We start from the raw sequence: 18500 nt of genomic DNA, 5'->3' as shown, positions 1-18500 counted from the left end.
GGAATGGGAAGAGGTAAGTATTGTGCCGGGGTCCTGAGCAAGCGGGTGGGGGGAGGGCAGTCGCAAGCGCTGGCATCAGACTCCCCCGCCCACAGGCCTCATAGCGCGCCGGGGTGCCTGATGGCGAGTGGCCCCCGCACTTGCCCGAGTGCGCCAGGTGCTGACGCCAGGCCTGATGCACCCCTATGGTCCTCCATACAGTATAATGCACCCCCATGGTCCTCCACACAATATAATGCACCCACCGTGATCCTCCAAACAGTATAATGCACCCCCATGGTCCTTCCCACAATATAATGCGCCCCACATGGTCCTCCATGCAGTAGTATGCACCCCCATGGTTCTCCATACAGTAGTATGCACCCCCATGATCCTCCATACAGTAGTATGCACACCAATGGTACTCCATACAGTAGTATGCACTCCCATGGTCCTCCATACAGTAATATATACCCCCCATGATCCTCCATACAGTAGTATGCACCCCCATGATCCTCCATACAGTAGTATACACCCCCATGGCTCTCCATACAGTAGTATGCACTCCCATGGTCCTCCATACAGTAGTATGCACAACCATGATCCTCCATACAGTAAAATGCACCCTCATGATCCTCCATACAGTAGTATGTACCCCCTTGATTCTCCATACAGTAGTATGCACGGCCAAGATCTTCCATACAATATAATGCACCCCCATTATCCTCCATACAGCAGTATGCACCCCAATGGTCCTCCATACAGTAGAATGCACCCCATGATCCTCCATACAGTATAATGTGCCCCCATGGTCCTCCATACAGCATAATGTACCCCCATGGTACGCCATATGATATAATGCACCCCTATGATCCTACATACAGTAGTATGCGCCATCATGTTACTCCATATGGTACTATGCACCCGCATGATCCTCCATACAGTATAATGCACCCCCATGGTCCTACATACAGCATAATGCACTCCTCATACTGTATTATGGCCAACGGTCACTGATTTAAAAAAAAAATACAGTACTCACCTCTCCTGGTTCCACCTGATGCTCCGGTCTCCTCAGCGTGCGGTGTGAAGCGCCGGACATCTCGGAGCAGCGGGCACCCTGTAATGACGTCATCGCGCCCGATGCTCTGACACGTCAGACAACGAGCAAGAATGATGGGGGTGGAAATGTCTGCTGACGCTCCCTCCACCATCATCATTGCTTGCACTAGGTCCCACCTCCAGCCATCAGCAAGTCAGTAGATGCTTCCACCCCCATTATTCTGTGTGGGCGGGCAGTACTGGTGCTAACGGGCAGAGACGGGGCACAGTGCGGTGAGGGCCTGCTGCAGTGATGGGCCGTTGCGGCCCCACGGCTCAAGGGGCCCCATAGCAGTGGTGTGGCCTGCCGCCATTGGCAATACGCCAGTGCCTAAGGCCAAAAGATTAAGCAAAGAAATATGAAGAATCAATTACAGAATTAATATCTTGTCAGCTGCTCTCTGGAGATTACTCCAAATAGAGTCATGTTATGGTTTTGGGGTGCTATTATATGGTCATGTTATGGCGGTGTTACAGTCACTATTTGCTTTTGTGTGTTCATAGTATTGTCGTATTATTCAGTCACTATTTGGTATTATTGGGTGTTTATAGTACAGTCACTATTTTTTAGTTTTTTTTCATTATAAGCTTCTGGTAACAGCCTCCCCGACCCCCAATTCATCAAAGTCCCTGTTTAGTGTTCTCTTCCACCCCTATTTCATAACATGTCATTGATAGCGTCCTCTCCCACCCCCAGTTCATTATGAGACCCTCTTAGTATTTTTCCCCACATCAGAATTTTCCTAATTTCTGCATAAATTTGACCTAAAACGACATCAGCTTTTCACAAGTGGATGAAGAACCAAATCAAATGAGTCCAAAACATTAAACTTTTACACTTTTTTTTAAAGAAAATAATCCAATCTCACATGTCTGTGAGTGACAAAAGTATGTGAACCTTTAAGGTTAGCAGATAATTTGAAGGTAGGATCGATAGGGAGGGTTAATATATGGCGGTATTTAATCACTATTTGTTATTATATGGTCACGGCATGACAGTATTGCTTCTCAGCTGCTCTTCTTGCGCCATCATCAGGAAGTTCCTGGTAATGCAATCCTGTAACACATAAGTGAAGGTTCCCCCAGGACGCAGGAGCAGACAGTCTGTATAGCAGGAGGTGGTGACACTATGATCAGATGGAGGATGAACCCCCTCCCCTCCCCCAGCCTCGGGGGCTTTTCTTTCATCCATTACAGACTTAGGGGAGGGGCGTTATTAGCATATCCACTCCCAGAATCCTTTGCTCCCACAGCCCCCTAATGACTTTGTCTCTCCTCAGTGTAGACAGAGCCCCAGATCCGGAGGCCGCAGCTCCTCACAGATGGCCTCCAGCTTTGCGCAGTGGCAGTATCATAGCCCATGAGGTTTATCCGAGGCGTGATTATTGCTAGTTGAAAACTTTTCCCAATACCCCGCCATGAGGGCTCGTAATACAGTCAGCATGGCAATTTTTGACAGTCTCCCAGGACACTGAATAATGGTGTTAGTATTAAAAGAAGTGTTTATCGGAGATAATTACGTGTATACAGTTGTATTGGAGCCGTATGTTACATGTGTCGGGCTGAGAATTATAAGTAACATTTCACTTCCCTGAGGACAAGAGAATCAGCAAAGAAACGTGCGGGATCAATTACAGGATTACTATCTAGTCAGCTGCTTCCCCGGAGATTTCTCCATATGGAGTCATGCTTTAGTTGTTTTTATTATTATGTGGTCATGGTATGGCGGTAATAAAGTCATTGTTTGGTGTTTCTATATTTTCATGGTTTGGCGGTATTCAAAAACTGTTTGCTGTTATATTATGTTCATGGTATAGCGATATTCAGTCACTATGTGATACTATTATGTGTCTATGATACAGTGCTATTCATTCACTATTATTAGTTGTTATCATTATAAGTCCCTGATGGTGTCCTGTAATGGGGGTCCTCAGGGGAGATGAATGTATATAAAGGGAATAGATTATGAAGCATTTGCTCCATGTGCTGCACAGCACTCTTGTCAGCATTCTGTCAGCATTCTGTCAGCACTCTTGTCAGCACTCTGTCAGCATTCTGTCAGCACTCTTGTCAGCACTCTTGTCAGCATTCTGTCAGCACTCTGTCAGCATTCTGTCAGCACTCTTGTCAGCATTCTGTCAGCACTCTGTCAGCGCTGTCAGCACTGTCAGCACACTTGTCAGCATTCTGTCAGCACTCTGTCAGCACTCTTGTCAGCACTCTGTCAGCACTCTTGTCAGCACTCTGTCAGCACTCTGTCAGCAATCTGTCAGCACTCTGTCAGCAATCTGTCAGCACTATTGTCAGCATTCTGTCAGCACTCTGTCAGCACTCTGTCAGCACTCTGTCAGCACTCTGCTATTGTCAGCACTCTGTCAGCACTCTGCTATTGTCAGCACTCTGTCAGCACTCTGTCAGCACTCTTGTCAGCACTCTTGTCAGCACTCTTGTCAGCACTCTGTCAGCACTCTTGTCAGCACTCTGTCAGCAATCTGTCAGCACTCTGTCAGCACTATTGTCAGCATTCTGTCAGCATTCTGTCAGCACTCTGTCAGCGCTGTCAGCACTCTGTCAGCACTCTGTCAGCACTCTGCTATTGTCAGCACTCTGTCAGCACTCTGCTATTGTCAGCACTCTGTCAGCACTCTATCAGCACTCTTGTCAGCATTCTGTCAGCACTCTGTCAGCACTCTGCTATTGTCAGCACTCTTGTCAGCGCTCTGTCAGCACTCTGTCAGCACTCTTGTCAGCATTCTGTCAGCACTCTGTCAGCACTCTGCTATTGTCAGCACTCTGTCAGCACTCTGCTATTGTCAGCACTCTGTCAGCACTCTGCCACATAAAGGGGCTGTGATACTGTTACATAATCTATTGCCTTTATATACATTCTTCTCCCCTGAGGAGTCTCCCGTTACAGGTTGATGAAATGCGTATGGAGGGTTTGTACAAGGACATTATTAGAGGGATAGGTCGCACTCGGGCACTGTCCTTGTCAGGACGGGGAGATATTGCATTGGGCACGACAGGGAACGTAGCTTTACCTGTCTGACTTTATTTCCCTTTTCTCCCTCCTGTGTGATGTTTTTGCTGATTGAAAACTTCTAATGGTAAGATCCAACTATTTTATAATTGAGGACAAGTTCACTTTGTCACTTTAATATCTGTATATGTCATTGTGAGATATTGGTACCCATATTTTAATCTTGAATATTAAAAGTGAGATTTTATTTACGAAATCTGATCCGGCTTACCCCTACTTAAATTCATTGGATTCTTGTACCCCTAGTGGGCTTTGCTAACCTGATAACATCCTCCCACCACCACCAATTAATTGAAAGTCCCTTATGGCATTCTCCACCCAACCCCTCCAATTCATCATAAGTCCCTGATAACAGACTCCCCGACCGCAATTCATTGAAAAGTCCCTGTATAGTGTTCTCTTCCACCCCTAGTTCATAATATGTCCTTGATAGCGTCCTCCTCCTGTTAGTGTCTTCCCCCACAACCCAATTCATAATACGTCCCTTATAGCCTCCTTCCCCACCCTCTGGTTTACTATAAGCCTCTGTATAGCATCCTCCCCAATCACCCAATTAATTATAAATCCTTGATATCATCCTCCCCTACCCCCAGTTCATTATAAGTCCCTGATGACGTCCTCCCTCCAATTCAATCGTTGCCTCTTATGGGATCATCTCTGCATTGCTGGACAGGTCTGGAATACAGAAGAGACGGTTCCCTTCCAGGACGTAGAAACCAATGGACAGAACGTATAGTGGTGAGTGGTGATAGTCTGTAACCAGAAAGGAGGAGCAGACGGCCGATAATACAGGAGAAAGTCATTGTGTCAGAGATCATGTACAGAAGCCCGGATAGCTCAGTCGGTAGAGCATCAGACTTTTAATCTGAGGGTCCATGGTTCAAGTCCCTGTTTGGGCGGAAGCTTTTAATAAAGATGAAACCAATAAACACTATTTCTAAAGGATATAAGAGACCTAGAGAAGGATAAATGATGGCGACGGTTACTGTTCTTTGATTTCATTTAGTTTTGGGTGGTGACTAGTGTTGAGCATTCCGATACTGTAATATCGGGTATCGGCCGATATTCGCGGTATCGGAATTCCGATACTTTTACAATATCGGATACCGGAATCGGAAGTTCCCATAATGCCTGTGACGCGCCCCCTGGGACATATTCCTTTTTGAGGGGAATACCCGGCACCGGATCAGATGGGGGGTTGTAGTCTCCGAGCGGCTGTGACCCGGCCCGTGCCCAGGGCGTCAAGCTCAGTGTTATGTGGCAGTCCTACAGATGTTATTAAGAGTTCTTTTGTGTCGACTACGCCACCCGTTGTGATGCGGTCACTGTGGCCGCCGCTGCAGCAGGGTCCGCTGAGGCTGATGGTGGGTGCGCAGCTTGGTGGGATAACCCCCAACGGGAGGGGTATAGCCTCAGAGGGGACAGGCGCAGAGGATGGGGGTTGTGGTGGTGTAGTGCAGACGGCAGTGAAGACAGAGTCGGGTTGTGCAGTTAAGGGTGTTTACTTACTGCAGATGTTGTACTGGTCACTCCAGCTGCTAGTGACCACCCGAGCCGTGCTGCGTCCACCAGGTCCTGGATCCAGCCAACCCCCAAACAAGTCCGGAGCGTGGCCCTGAGCTCTCTTTCTGTCCCGTTCTCTGGCCGTCCCCACCAGTAATCCACCTAGGTCCAGCTCCCTCGGGCCTTCTGTTGGGACACCCTTGGCCCTGGGTTCCCTGACCCTTCATGTGGTGTGCCTTCGGGGTGGATGTGATGGGTGACCGTGGCAGACGCTGCCCACGGTCTCCGGTCTCTGGCTGGGGAATGTTTTTACCCCCACCAGCTTGGGTTCCGGTACCCTGATGCCGACTCTTCACCCGGTGCTTTTAGTTGGGATCTCAGAGTCCTTCTCTTCTGTGCTCTGGGTCTCTCTCTTTTCTCCTCTCTCACTCTGGGTCTTTGTCTTTCTTCTCTCCTCTGCTCCTGACTTGTTCTCTGCAGCTGACCGACTCTCTGCATGTCTTTCTTCTCTCCTCTGCTCCTGACTTGTTCTCTGCAGCTGACCGACTCTCTGCATCTGATCCTCTGCATCTGACCCTGATCTTAGTTGGTGCCCACCTTATATACACCCTCTATGTGTGAGCTCAGGTGACCAGCACCCAATGAGCTCCTATCTTTACCCAGGCTGCTCCCCCTATCTGCCCCTACACTACATGGGATGTACCACCCCCCTCCCACTCCAGCCAGGAACAGACTCGGTCGTACCTGCACATTTCTAAGTGGGAGTACCGTCGGCCTGTTCCCCGGAAATGGGATGTGTGTAGTGCATGCAGCCTACCGAGCTCAGTTCCACACTCCATCCTTGCCCGGGAGTGGAATATCACACCTCTGGGTTGAGGTGCAATACTCCTGTAGCAGCCGAATCCTCAGGGTGCTACACCTGCGCTCTGCAGTGTCTGTGAAGGATGACAAGTTGGATGGCAGCGCGATCCAGCCTGTCATCAGAATGCCATCCCAGCGGGGGAGAATTCTCCTGATTGTTTAAAAGCCGGCGCGCGATAAAAAGCCGCCGGCTTTTAAACAATCACACAGCCCCATACTGCTTCCCCGCAGCCTCCCACCCCGATCCTCCGCTCCCCTCGCCACCTCCCATCCCAATCGTAAATTAGGACCGGGCGGGGAGCGCAGCACCAAGGAGCGAAGGACCCGGGCGGGGAAGCCGGCAGTGAAAAGACTTCACCGCCGGCTTTCCCGTTCTGTGCTGCTCTTTCCCGCCGGTTATTTCAAATGAACAGCTGAGGTATCAGGTGATGCCGATCAGCTGTTCATTTGAAGTCGCCGCGGTGCCCTCAGAGGGTTCATGTGAGTTCATGCTTCACTGCATTGCATGAACTCACATGAACTTTCCCACGGTCTCACAGGTCAGCCTCACCTCCCAGACCCGTCATGATTAGTGTGTGTGCGGGGTGTGTGTGCGGGGTGTGTGTGCGGGGTGTGTGTGCGATGTGTGTGCGGGGTGTCTGTGCGGGGTGTCTGTGCGGGGTGTGTGTGCGGGGTGTGTGTGCGGGGTGTGTGTGCGATGTTTGTGCGGGTGTGCGCGGTGTCTGTGCGTGCAGGCAGACATAGGCCGATGTGACACTACTACTCCCATCGGCCTATGTCTGTCCCCCGTCCACTCCTGCCAGCAGGATCAGCTCGATGGGAGCAGTAGTTCCCATCAGCCTGATCCTGCTATTTAAATTGCCCTACTGTGTCCCCAATAAATGTTAAATACATGTCATTGGTGGCCAGTGGTTACCTAAAAGAAATTAGTTCATACATTACCTGTCCCCGCCGATCGCCACCTAAAATAAAGTAAAAAATAAAAAACTACACCTATACTCACCTAGACACCTAATTCCCCGAAGCCATCGATCTCCTGTAATAAAATATAAAATAATAAACCACAACCTTATCCTTACCCCTCCGTAGTAGTCCACGAGTGTCCCACGAAGATCTCCAGTTCAGAGCAGCCACATAGAATGTGACCGCTCTGAACCGCTGCCGCCGCTAGAATGACGGGGCCGTAAGGGTTCACCGGAGTTCAGGCAGCGCTGCTCCGGTTAGCTCCTTTACGGCCCTGCTGTATCGTGAGAAATTCCCACGGTACAGCAGTGCCGTAAAGGAGGTCTCCGGAGCTGCGCTGCCTGAATGCACTCCGGTGACCATCCAGATGAGCCGAGGTCATGTCCAATGAACTCAGCTCACCTCATGTACGTCACTGACAGCGTGGGAAAATTCTCCTGCACTCAGCACTTCAGCGTGAGAATTTTCCCACGCTGTCAGTGACGTGCATGAGGTGAGCTGAGTTCATTGGACATGACCTCACCTCATGTATGTCACTGACAGCGTGGGAGAATTCTCACGCTGAAGCGCTGAGTGCAGGAGAATTTTCCCACGCTGTCAGTGACGTGCATGAGGTGAGCTGAGTTCATTGGACATGAACTCGGCTCATCTGGATGAAGTCACAGAGAGACACTGAGGAGCGCAAGCATGCCTGCGCTTCTCAGTGTCTGCGGGATGACAGGCTGGATGGCAGCGTTCTGCTGCGGTCCAGCCTGTCATCTCGATGTAGCAGAGCTGGAGCTGTCCTGGGAACCATTGAAAGGTAAGGATGATGTTGCTTTATTATTTTTCTTTTATTGCAGGAGATCGTTGGCTTCAGCTGGAATGGGCGTGATGGTAAGTATGGTTTAATTTAGAACAATAAAGAATTGTGTGTTTATTTCAATTAAAGGACTTTATTCTGGGTGTTTGTGTTTTTCTTTAACTTTGACTATGGGGTTAGTAATGGGGGTGTCTTATAGACGCCTCTCCATTACTAACCTGGGCTTGATGTCATCTGGCATTATAAGCTGACATCAACCCCAGCCCTATTACCCCACTGCCACCGCTACAGGGCAGTGGGAAGAGCGAGGCTAAGTGCCAGAATTGGCGCATCCTATGGATGCGCCATTTCTGGGGCTGCTGACGGCTGGTGTTTCTAGCCTGGGAGGGGGCCAATATTCATGGCACCCTTCCTGGGCTATTAATATCAGCCCCCAGCTGTCTGCCTAGCCTGTGCTAGCTATTAAATTAGGGGGGACCCCACGTTATTTTTTTTGGGGGGTTCCCCCATTTTAATAGCTAGTAAAGGCTAGGTATTCAGCTGGGGGCTGATATTAGTAGCCTGGGAAGCTCCGTGGGTATTACCCCCTTCCCAGGCTTCAAACATTTGCCCCAGCTGTCTGCTTAACCTCCGCTAGAGCCTAAAATTAAGGGGAACCCCACGCCATTTTTTTTTTAAATAAATCCTTTATTTTAACACTAAATGACAAGTACAGTAACCAACACTATCACTGTGCTTCATATATATGTGACTGACATGTTTCTATCTATCTAATCTATGTGTGAAGCTCTATTCTGTCTGTTATAAATTGTCGGGTACAGATGCTGAATTGCCGGCCGGCTTTTTTAAAGAGACGGTGCACGAAAACACTAATATTTTTTTAAATAAATCCTTTACACTAAATGACAAGTACAGTAAGCAACACTGTCACAGTACTTCATAAATATGTGACTGACATGTTTCTATCTATCTAATCTATGTGTGAAGCTCTATTCTGTCTGTTATAAATTGTCGGGTACAGATGCTGAATTGCCGGCCGGCTTTTTTAAAGAGACGGTGCACGAAAACACTAATATTTTTTTAAATAAATCCTTTACACTAAATGACAAGTACAGTAAGCAACACTGTCACAGTACTTCATATATATGTGACTGACATGTTTCTATCTATCTAATCTATGTGTGAAGCTCTATTCTGTCTATTATAAATTGTCGGGTACAGATGCTGAATTGCCGGCCGGCTTTCTTAAAGAGATGGTGCATGAAAACACTAATATTTTTTAAAATAAATCCTTTACACTAAATGACAAGTACAGTAAGCAACACTGTCACAGTACTTCATATATATGTGACTGACATGGTTCTATCTACCTAATCTATGTGTGAAGCTCTATTCTTTCTGTTGTAAATTGTCGGGTACCGGTGAATGCCGCTGATGAATTGCCGGCTTTTCATGTCATTCTACATTATTCTTAGTTGTTTTACTTCATGTAGAATTAACCTACAAGGAAAGAAAGGGTTTATTTTCATTCCGATATTTGTGTCCCATTGACTTGCATTGGTTTCCGGTATCGGAATCGGCGATATCCGATACTTTTTGGGTATCGGCCCAATCCAATCCGATACGATATTTCCTGATATCGGAAGGTATCGCTCAACACTAGTGGTGACCTTGTTCTCGTTCGCTACTCTCTTGGCGCCAACAACAGGCGATCACTGGTAATGTAATGTACTAGAACATAAGTGAGGGCTCGTTACATATTCCACGTAGTAGGAACTTGTGGATAGTCAGTATAGAGGAACTATGTGGCAGTATTCAGTCCCTATTTGGTGTTATTATGTGTTCCTGGTATGACGGTAATGAGTCACTATTTAGTATTATAATGTGCTCATGGTATGGCGGTATACAGTCTTTATTTGGTGTTATTATGCGGTCCTGGTATGGCGGTATTTAATCACAATTTGTTATTAGATGGTCACGGCATGACAGTATTGCTTCTCAGCTGCTCTAGCGCCATCATCAGGAAGTCCCTGGTAATGCAATCCTCTAACACATAAGTGAAGGTTCCCCCAGGACGCAGGAGCAGACAGTCTGTATAGCAGGAGGTGGTGACACTATGGTCAGATGGAGGATGAACCCCTTCCCCTCCCCCAGCCTGGGGGGCTTTTCTTTCTTCCATTACAGACTGAGGGGAGGGGCGTTATTAGCATATCCACTCCCAGAATCCTTTGCTCCCACAGCCCCCTAATGACTTTGTCTCTCCTCAGTGTAGACAGAGCCCCAGATCCGGAGGCCGCAGCTCCTCACAGATGGCCTCCAGCTTTGCGCAGTGGCAGTATCATAGCCCATGAGGTTTATCTGAGGCGTGATTATTGCTAGTTGAAAACTTTTCCCAATACCCCGCCATGAGGGCTCGTAATACAGTCAGCATGGCAATTTTTTACAGTCTCCCAGGAGACTGAGTAGGTGGTTATGGTAGATCTAAGTGTGCTGATAGTTAGGTAACAGTTCTCTAGAAATGATAACATTACAGGTATGTTTCTATACCAATGAGAATTTGTTCTCTGCAGAAAGAATTATTACTTGTCTTTATTTTACCGTATTGTGAGCTTAAAAATTGGAAATAAATGTGATCCTGACAATCTTCTTTGGGTTTTATTTTCACGGCATTTAGATTGCAGTAAAAACAACCTAATATCTTTGTTCCTCTGCTCAGTGCGGTGATAGCGATATCACATTTATATACGGGGATTTATTTTTTACTAGTTACAAAAAATCTTGTCTCTGTGTCTGTATTCTGAGCCAGAACTTATCATTTTCCGGTTGATGGAGACGTACGAGGACTTGTTTTTTCGGGGCGAGGTCTAGCTTTCATCAGTACTATTTTGGGGTCTATATGACTTTCTTATCTCTTATTATTCCAACGTATTTTGGGAGGTGACCAAAAAAATCCCAGAGAATTTGCCATTTACACTTTCTTCTGTTTTGGCGTGCAGTGTATATAATAAATAGTATTTTTATTGGTTCAGACATTTATGTACCCAGCGATACCAAATGTGTTAATTTTTGATTTGTTTTTGGAAAAGGGAGAGATATGATCTTTATACACACACACACACACATACAGTGCTGGCCAAAAGTATTGGCACCCCTGCAATTCTGTCAGATATTACTCAGTTTCTTCCTGAAAATGATTGCAATCACAAATTCTTTGGTATTATTCTCTTCATTTAATTTGCTTGCAAGGAATAAACACAAAAGAGAATGAAGCAAAAATCAAATCATTGATCATTTCACACAAAACTCCAAAAAAGGGCCGGACAAAAGTATTGGCACCCTCAGCCTAATACTTGGTTGCACAACCTTTAGCCAAAATAACTGCGAACAACCGCTTCCGGTAACCATCAATGAGTTTCTTACAATGCTCTGCTGGAATTGTAGACCATTCTTCTTTGGCAAACTGCTCCAGGTCCCTGATATTTGAAGGGTGCCTTCTCCAAACTGCCATTTTGAGATCTCTCCACAGGTGTTCTATGGGATTCAGGTCTGGACTCATTGCTGGCCACCTTAGAAGTCTCCAGTGCTTTCTCTAAAACCATTTTATAGTGCTTTTGGAAGTGTGTTTTGGGTCATTGTCCTGCTGGAAGACCCATGACCTCTGAGGGAGACCCAGCTTTCTCACACTGGGCCCTGCATTATGCTGCAAAATTTGTTGGTAGTCTTCAGACTTCATAAAGCCATGCACACGGTCAAGCAGTCCAGTGCCAGAGGCAGCAAAGCAACCCCAAAACATCAGGGAACCTCTGCCATGTTTGACTGTAGGGACCGTGTTCTTTTCTTTGAATGCCTGTTTTTTTTTCCTGTACACTCTATGTTGATGCTTTTTCCCAAAAAGCTCTACTTTTGTCTCATTTGACCAGAGAAAATTCTTCCAAAACGTTTTAGGCTTTCTCAGGTAAGTTTTGGCAAACTCCAGCCTGGCTTTTTTATGTCTCGGGGTAAGAAGTGGGGTCTTCTTGGGTATCCTACCATACAGTGCCTTTTCATTCAGACGCCGACGGATAGTACGGGTTGACACTGTTGTACCCTCGGACTGCAGGGCAGATTGAACTTGTTTGGATGTTAGTCGAGGTTCTTTATCCACCATCCGCACAATCTTGCATTGAAATCTCTCTTCAATTTTTCTTTTCCGTCCACATCTAGGGAGGTTAGCCACAGTGCCATGGGCTTTAAACTTCTTGATGACACTGCGCACGGAAGACACAGGAACATTCAGGTCTTTGGAGATGGACTTGTAGCCTTGAGATTGCTCATGCTTCCTCACAATTTGGTTTCTCAAGTCCTCAGACAGTTCTTTGGTCTTCTTTCTTTTCTCCATGCTCAATGTGGTACACACAAGGACACAAGACAGAGGTTGAGTCAACTTTAATCCATGTTAACTGGCTGCAAGTGTGATTTAGTTATTGCCAACACCTGTTAGGTGCCACAGGTAAGTTACAGGTGCTGTTAATTACACGAATTAGAGAAGCATCACATGATTTTTCAAAGGGTGCCAATACTTTTGTCCACCCCCTTTTTTAGGTTTGGTGTGGAATTATATCCAATTTGGATTTAGGACAATTCTTTTTGTGTTTTTTTCATTGAAGACAAATTAACCGGTTCAGGACCGCCCACTGTACATAAACGTCGGCGCTGCCTGGGCTCTGTGCAGCGCCGACGTTTAAAAACGGTGGGTGGTCCCGCAGCGCTCAGGACCCCCAGGGTCCTGCTAGCGCTGCGGTACCGGTTCAGAGCGATAGCTCTGACATGTGACATCATGGGGACCTGATTGGATCAGGTCCCCATGATGTTAACCTGTTCCTATCTTCTAGATGCCGCGATCCATAGCGATCGCGGCATTTAAAAGATAGGGACAGCCGGTGGTCGGCGATCGGGACCCCCCACATACCTGTCAGCGGCGGGGATCCCGGTGCTGTGACCTCTGACATCATCGAGACCTGATTGGCTCAGGTCTCGATGATGTCAGCGTCACACCAGCCAATCAGAGAGATCACCAGGGAAGTTTGTTTTAGCAACAAACTTTCCCGGGCGATCTGCCTGATAAATGCAGTTTCTCCTCCGATCTCAGTGAGAGAGCAGAGGAGAAACAGTGTGACAAGAGCTGTCAGCCTTGCCACTGTGAAAGTAAAAAAAAAATAAAATAAAAAAGAAAGTAAGAGTTAGGGTTAGTGAGTCTGTCAGATCAGTCAGTCCTGTCAGATCAGTCCAGTCAGATCTGTCAGTCAGTCAGTCCAGTCAGATCTGTCAGTCAGTCAGTCCTGTCAGATCTGTCAGTCAGTCAGTCCTGTCAGATCTGTCAGTCAGTCAGTCCTGTCAGATCTGTCAGTTAGTCAGTCCTGTCAGATCTGTCAGTCAGTCAGTCCTGTCAGATCTGTCAGTCAGTCAGTCCTGTCAGATCTGTCAGTCAGTCAGTCCTGTCAGATCTGTCAGTCAGTCAGTCCTGTCAGATCTGTCAGTCAGTCAGTCAGTCAGTCCTGTCAGATCTGTCAGTCTGTCAGTCAGTCAGTCCTGTCAGATCTGTCAGTCAGTCAGTCCTGTCAGATCTGTCAGTCTGTCAGTCAGTCAGTCCTGTCAGATCTGTCAGTCAGTCAGTCCTGTCAGATCTGTCAGTCAGTCAGTCCTGTCAGATCTGTCAGTCAGTCCTGTCAGATCTGTCAGTCAGTCAGTCCTGTCAGATCTGTCAGTCAGTCAGTCCTGTCAGATCTGTCAGTCAGTCAGTCCTGTCAGATCTGTCAGTCAGTCAGTCCTGTCAGATCTGTCAGTCAGTCCTGTCAGATCTGTCAGTCAGTCAGTCCTGTCAGATCTGTCAGTCAGTCAGTCCTGTCAGATCTGTCAGTCAGTCAGTCCTGTCAGATCTGTCAGTCAGTCAGTCCTGTCAGATCAGTCAGTCAGTCAGTCCTGTCAGATCTGTCAGTCAGTCAGTCCTGTCAGATCTGTCAGTCAGTCAGTCCTGTCAGATCTGTCAGTCAGTCAGTCCTGTCAGATCTGTCAGTCAGTCAGTCCTGTCAGATCTGTCAGTCAGTCAGTCCTGTCAGATCTGTCAGTCAGTCAGTCCTGTCAGATCTGTCAGTCAGTCAGTCAGTCAGTCCTGTCAGATCTGTCAGTCTGTCAGTCCTGTCAGATCTGTCAGTCAGTCAGTCCTGTCAGATCTGTCAGTCAGTCAGTCCTGTCAGATCTGTCAGTCAGTCAGTCCTGTCAGATCTGTCAGTCAGTCAGTCCTGTCAGATCTGTCAGTCAGTCAGTCCTGTCAGATCAGTCAGTCAGTCCTGTCAGATCTGTCAGTCAGTCAGTCCTGTCAGATCAGTCAGTCAGTCCTGTCAGATCAGTCAGTCAGTCCTGTCAGATCAGTCAGTCAGTCCTGTCAGATCTGTCAGTCAGTCCTGTCACATCAGTCCAGTCAGTCCTGTCACATCAGTAAGTCAGTCCTGTCACATCAGTAAGTCAGTCCTGTCAGATCAGTCAGTCAGTCCTGTCAGATCAGTCCGGTCAGTCCAGTCCGGTCCCGTCCTTTCAGTCCGGTCCGTTCAGTCCAGTCAAAAAATATAAAAATAAAATGGCCCGTCAGACTTATACCGCAGAGGAGGTGTATGCCCTGCTGTGTTCTGACACTGATGACAGTGCAATCTCAGATGGAGATATGGATTTTGAGGGCTTTAGTAGCGGCGACACTGAGAGCCCAGAAATGAGCAGTGATTCTGTTCCATCCTCAAGCCCAAGGACCAGTACAGCAATAGGGGCAAATAGCGCTACTGGAGAAACGTCTCCAAATCAGGGAACACTGCCCAGTACAAGCGCTGTCCCTGCTACTAGTGAATTGGCGCACGCCAGTGTACAAGGGGCGTTGCCACATGATCTAGCATTTCCCAGATGGGAGGCTTCAGATTCGGCTGCTCCATTCAGCCCTGATTTCAACGCCATTCCTGGTATAAATGTGGAGGTGGAAGATTTTGGACCAATTCATTTTTTTAATTTGTTTTTTACAGACAGCTTGCTAGAGCATATTGTCGTGCAAACAAATTTATACGCGTCCCAATTCATAAGCCAGAATCCCCGATCTTACTATGCTAGGGCAAATTTATGGACACCAACTAATGTCCCGGAAATAAAAAAATTTTTAGGACTTACATTTGCCATGGGGCTTGTTAAAAAACCGAGCATTCGATCCTACTGGTCCAACCACCCTGTTCAAGCCACCCCTATGTTTTCAGTCATTCTGCCTAGGACCCGTTATGAAATGCTCATGCGGTTTTGGCATTTTAACGACAATAGTCAATGCCTGCCTAGAAATGCCCCAGAACATGACAGGTTATATAAAATTAGACCCATCATTGAAAATTTGTCAGAAAAATTCTTAAGCCTCTACACCCCAACACAAAATATTTCTATAGACGAGTCCCTTGTAAAATTCAAAGGAAGACTGCACCTCAAGCAATTTATCCCATCTAAAAGGGCAAGGTTTGGAATAAAGCTCTATAAAATGTGCGAAAGTTCAACCGGATACACATCCGCTTTTCGCATATATGAGGGGAAAGATAGCCAACTAAACCCACCAGGATGCCCTACTTATCTGGGGACATCTGGAAAAATTGTTTGGGAGCTGATAAGTCCATTTTTTCAAAAAGGCTACAATCTATATGTGGACAATTATTACACCAGCATACCCCTATTTAAAAGTCTGGTTGAACACAACATCGGGGCTTGTGGGACCATCCGTAAAAACCGTCAGGGGTTTCCACAACCATTGGTCAACCAAAAGTTTCAAAAGGGGCAGTCAGGGGCTGTACGCAACGGAGAGCTGCTTGCCCTGAAATATAGGGATAAGAGGGATATTTTTGTCCTCAGCTCGATCCACACAGATGCCACAAGGGCCACTGTAGAACTAGGACCCACCACTCCGAAGCAAAAACCTGTGTCAGTCATTGACTACAACAAACACATGGGGGGTGTGGACCTTGCAGACCAGGTTCTACAGCCATACCAGGTATCAAGAAAGTCCTATACCTGGTATAAAAAGTTGGTTATTTATTTGTTTCAGGTGGCCACATACAATTCTTTTGTGTTGTACAAAAAAGCAGGAAATTCAGATCCTTTTCTTGATTATCAAGAAAAGGTAATTGAAAATCTTGTCTTTCAAAGTGTTAGCCCCGCTCAACCATTAGAATCTGAGGATGTGAAAAGACTCACTGAGCGACATTTTATTGCACTTATTCCAGCAACGGAAACAAGAAGGAACCCCCAGCAAAGATGTCGTGTATGTACTAAGAGAGGAATGAGGCGTGATACCCGCTACTATTGCCCACAATGCCCATCATTGCCAGCCTTATGCGTCACTGACTGCTTTAAAATCTTCCACACAGAACCACGTTTTTAAACTGTAAAAATGTATCCCAATTTGTCATTCAAACATTTGGTTCATTTAGTGAATGACACATTCGAGTAGAGCTCACTTAATTTCCAGGGGGGGTTCTCCAGAATCTAAACCTTCCATTGCGTGCTTGTTTCTGGAAATCATCCATTGAGTTAAAATGGTCACTAAACCCATAGATGAATTCCCAGAGGGGTTTCATTTCCAAAATGGGGTCACTTCAGGGGGGATTCTTTAGCTCTGGTACTCTGAAAAGTGCCAGAACAGCATAATCCCCCCTGAAGTGACCCCATTATAGAAATGACACCTCTGTGGGAATTCATCTATGGGTTTAGTGACCATTTACCTATCTACTTATTTTCCCACCACTAGATTAATTTATACAGAGGAGTAGATAGTAAAATTCGGTCACTTGTTGTGGGTTTCCTCTGTTTAGGCACCTCAGGGGCTCTCCAAATGCAACATGGCGTCCGCTATCCATTCCAGTCAAATTTCCATTCCAAAAGTCAAATGGCGCTCCTTACCTTCCAAGCCATGCCGTGCGCCCAAACAGTGGCTTTGCACCACATATGGGGTATCAGCGTGCTCAGGAGAAATTGCACAACACATTTTGGGGTCCATTTTTTCTGGCTACCCTTGTGAAAATTTAAAATTTGAGGCTAAAGTAGCAGTTTTGTGTTAAAAATGTGTTTTTTTATTTTCACACTTCAACATTATAAAATTCTGTGAAGCCCCTGGGGGTTCAAGGTGCTCACCACACATCTAGATAAGTTCCTTGAGGGGTCTAGTTTCCAAAATGGGGTCACTTGTTGGGGGTTTCCTCTGTTTAGGCACCTCAGGGGCTCTCCAAATGCAACATGGCGTCCGCTATCCATTCCAGTCAAATTTCCATTCCAAAAGTCAAATGGCGCTCCTTACCTTCCAAGCCATGCCGTGCGCCCAAACAGTGGCTTTGCACCACATATGGGGTATCAGCGTGCTCAGGAGAAATTGCACAACACATTTTGGGGTCCATTTTTTCTGGCTGCCCTTGTGAAAATTTAAAATTTGAGGCTAAAGTAGCAGTTTTGTGTTAAAAATGTGTTTTTTTATTTTCACACTTCAACATTATAAAATTCTGTGAAGCCCCTGGGGGTTCAAGGTGCTCACCACACATCTAGATAAGTTCCTTGAGGGGTCTAGTTTCCAAAATGGGGTCACTTGTTGGGGGTTTCCTCTGTTTAGGCACCTCAGGGGCTCTCCAAATGCAACATGGCGTCCGCTATCCATTCAAGTCAAATTTCCATTCCAAAAGTCAAATGGCGCTCCTTACCTTCCAAGCCATGCCGTGCGTCCAAACAGTGGCTTTGCACCACATATGGGGTATCAGCGTGCTCAGGAGAAATTGCACAACACATTTTGGGGTCCAATTTTTCTGGCTGCCCTTGTGAAAATTAAAAATTTGAGGCTAAAGTAGCAGTTTTGTGTTAAAAATTAGTTTTTTTATTTTCACACTTCAACATTATAAAATTCTGTGAAGCCCCTGGGGGTTCAAGGTGCTCACCACACATCTAGATAAGTTCCTTAAGGGGTCTAGTTTCCAAAATGGGGTCACTTGTTGGGGGTTTCCTCTGTTTAGGCACCTCTGGGGCTCTCCAAATGCAACATGGCGTCCGCTATCCATTCCAGTCAAATTTCCATTCCTAAAGTCAAATGGCGCTCCTTACCTTTCAAGCCATGCCGTGCACCCAAACAGTGGCTTTGCACCACATATGGGGTATCAGCGTGCTCAGGAGAAATTACACAACACATTTTGGGGTCCATTTTTTCTGGCTGCCCTTGTGAAA

General features: G+C 46.7%; 3 non-coding genes across 3 annotated transcripts; all 3 read left to right on the top strand.

Annotated features, from left to right (window-relative positions):
* The first annotated feature begins 2411 nt into the window (after nucleotides 1–2411).
* LOC141168325 (U4 spliceosomal RNA) lies at nucleotides 2412–2551 on the top strand. The gene has a single exon (XR_012252066.1). It is a non-coding gene; the product is annotated as a U4 spliceosomal RNA (small nuclear RNA).
* A 2395-nt stretch (nucleotides 2552–4946) lies between these two features.
* Nucleotides 4947–5019, top strand: TRNAK-UUU (transfer RNA lysine (anticodon UUU)). The gene has a single exon. It is a non-coding gene; the product is annotated as a tRNA-Lys (tRNA).
* Nucleotides 5020–10567: 5548 nt separating this feature from the next.
* On the top strand, nucleotides 10568–10707 carry LOC141168336 (U4 spliceosomal RNA). Its single transcript, XR_012252075.1, has one exon. It is a non-coding gene; the product is annotated as a U4 spliceosomal RNA (small nuclear RNA).
* The last annotated feature ends 7793 nt before the right edge of the window (nucleotides 10708–18500 follow it).

Source organism: Phyllobates terribilis, unplaced genomic scaffold, assembly GCF_046119375.1.
Source record: "Phyllobates terribilis strain yellow unplaced genomic scaffold, ASM4611937v1 Scaffold_11__3_contigs__length_659146591, whole genome shotgun sequence".
In the NCBI taxonomy this organism is placed as follows: Eukaryota; Metazoa; Chordata; class Amphibia; order Anura; family Dendrobatidae; genus Phyllobates; species Phyllobates terribilis.
This window is presented reverse-complemented; position numbering and strand designations above follow the sequence as displayed.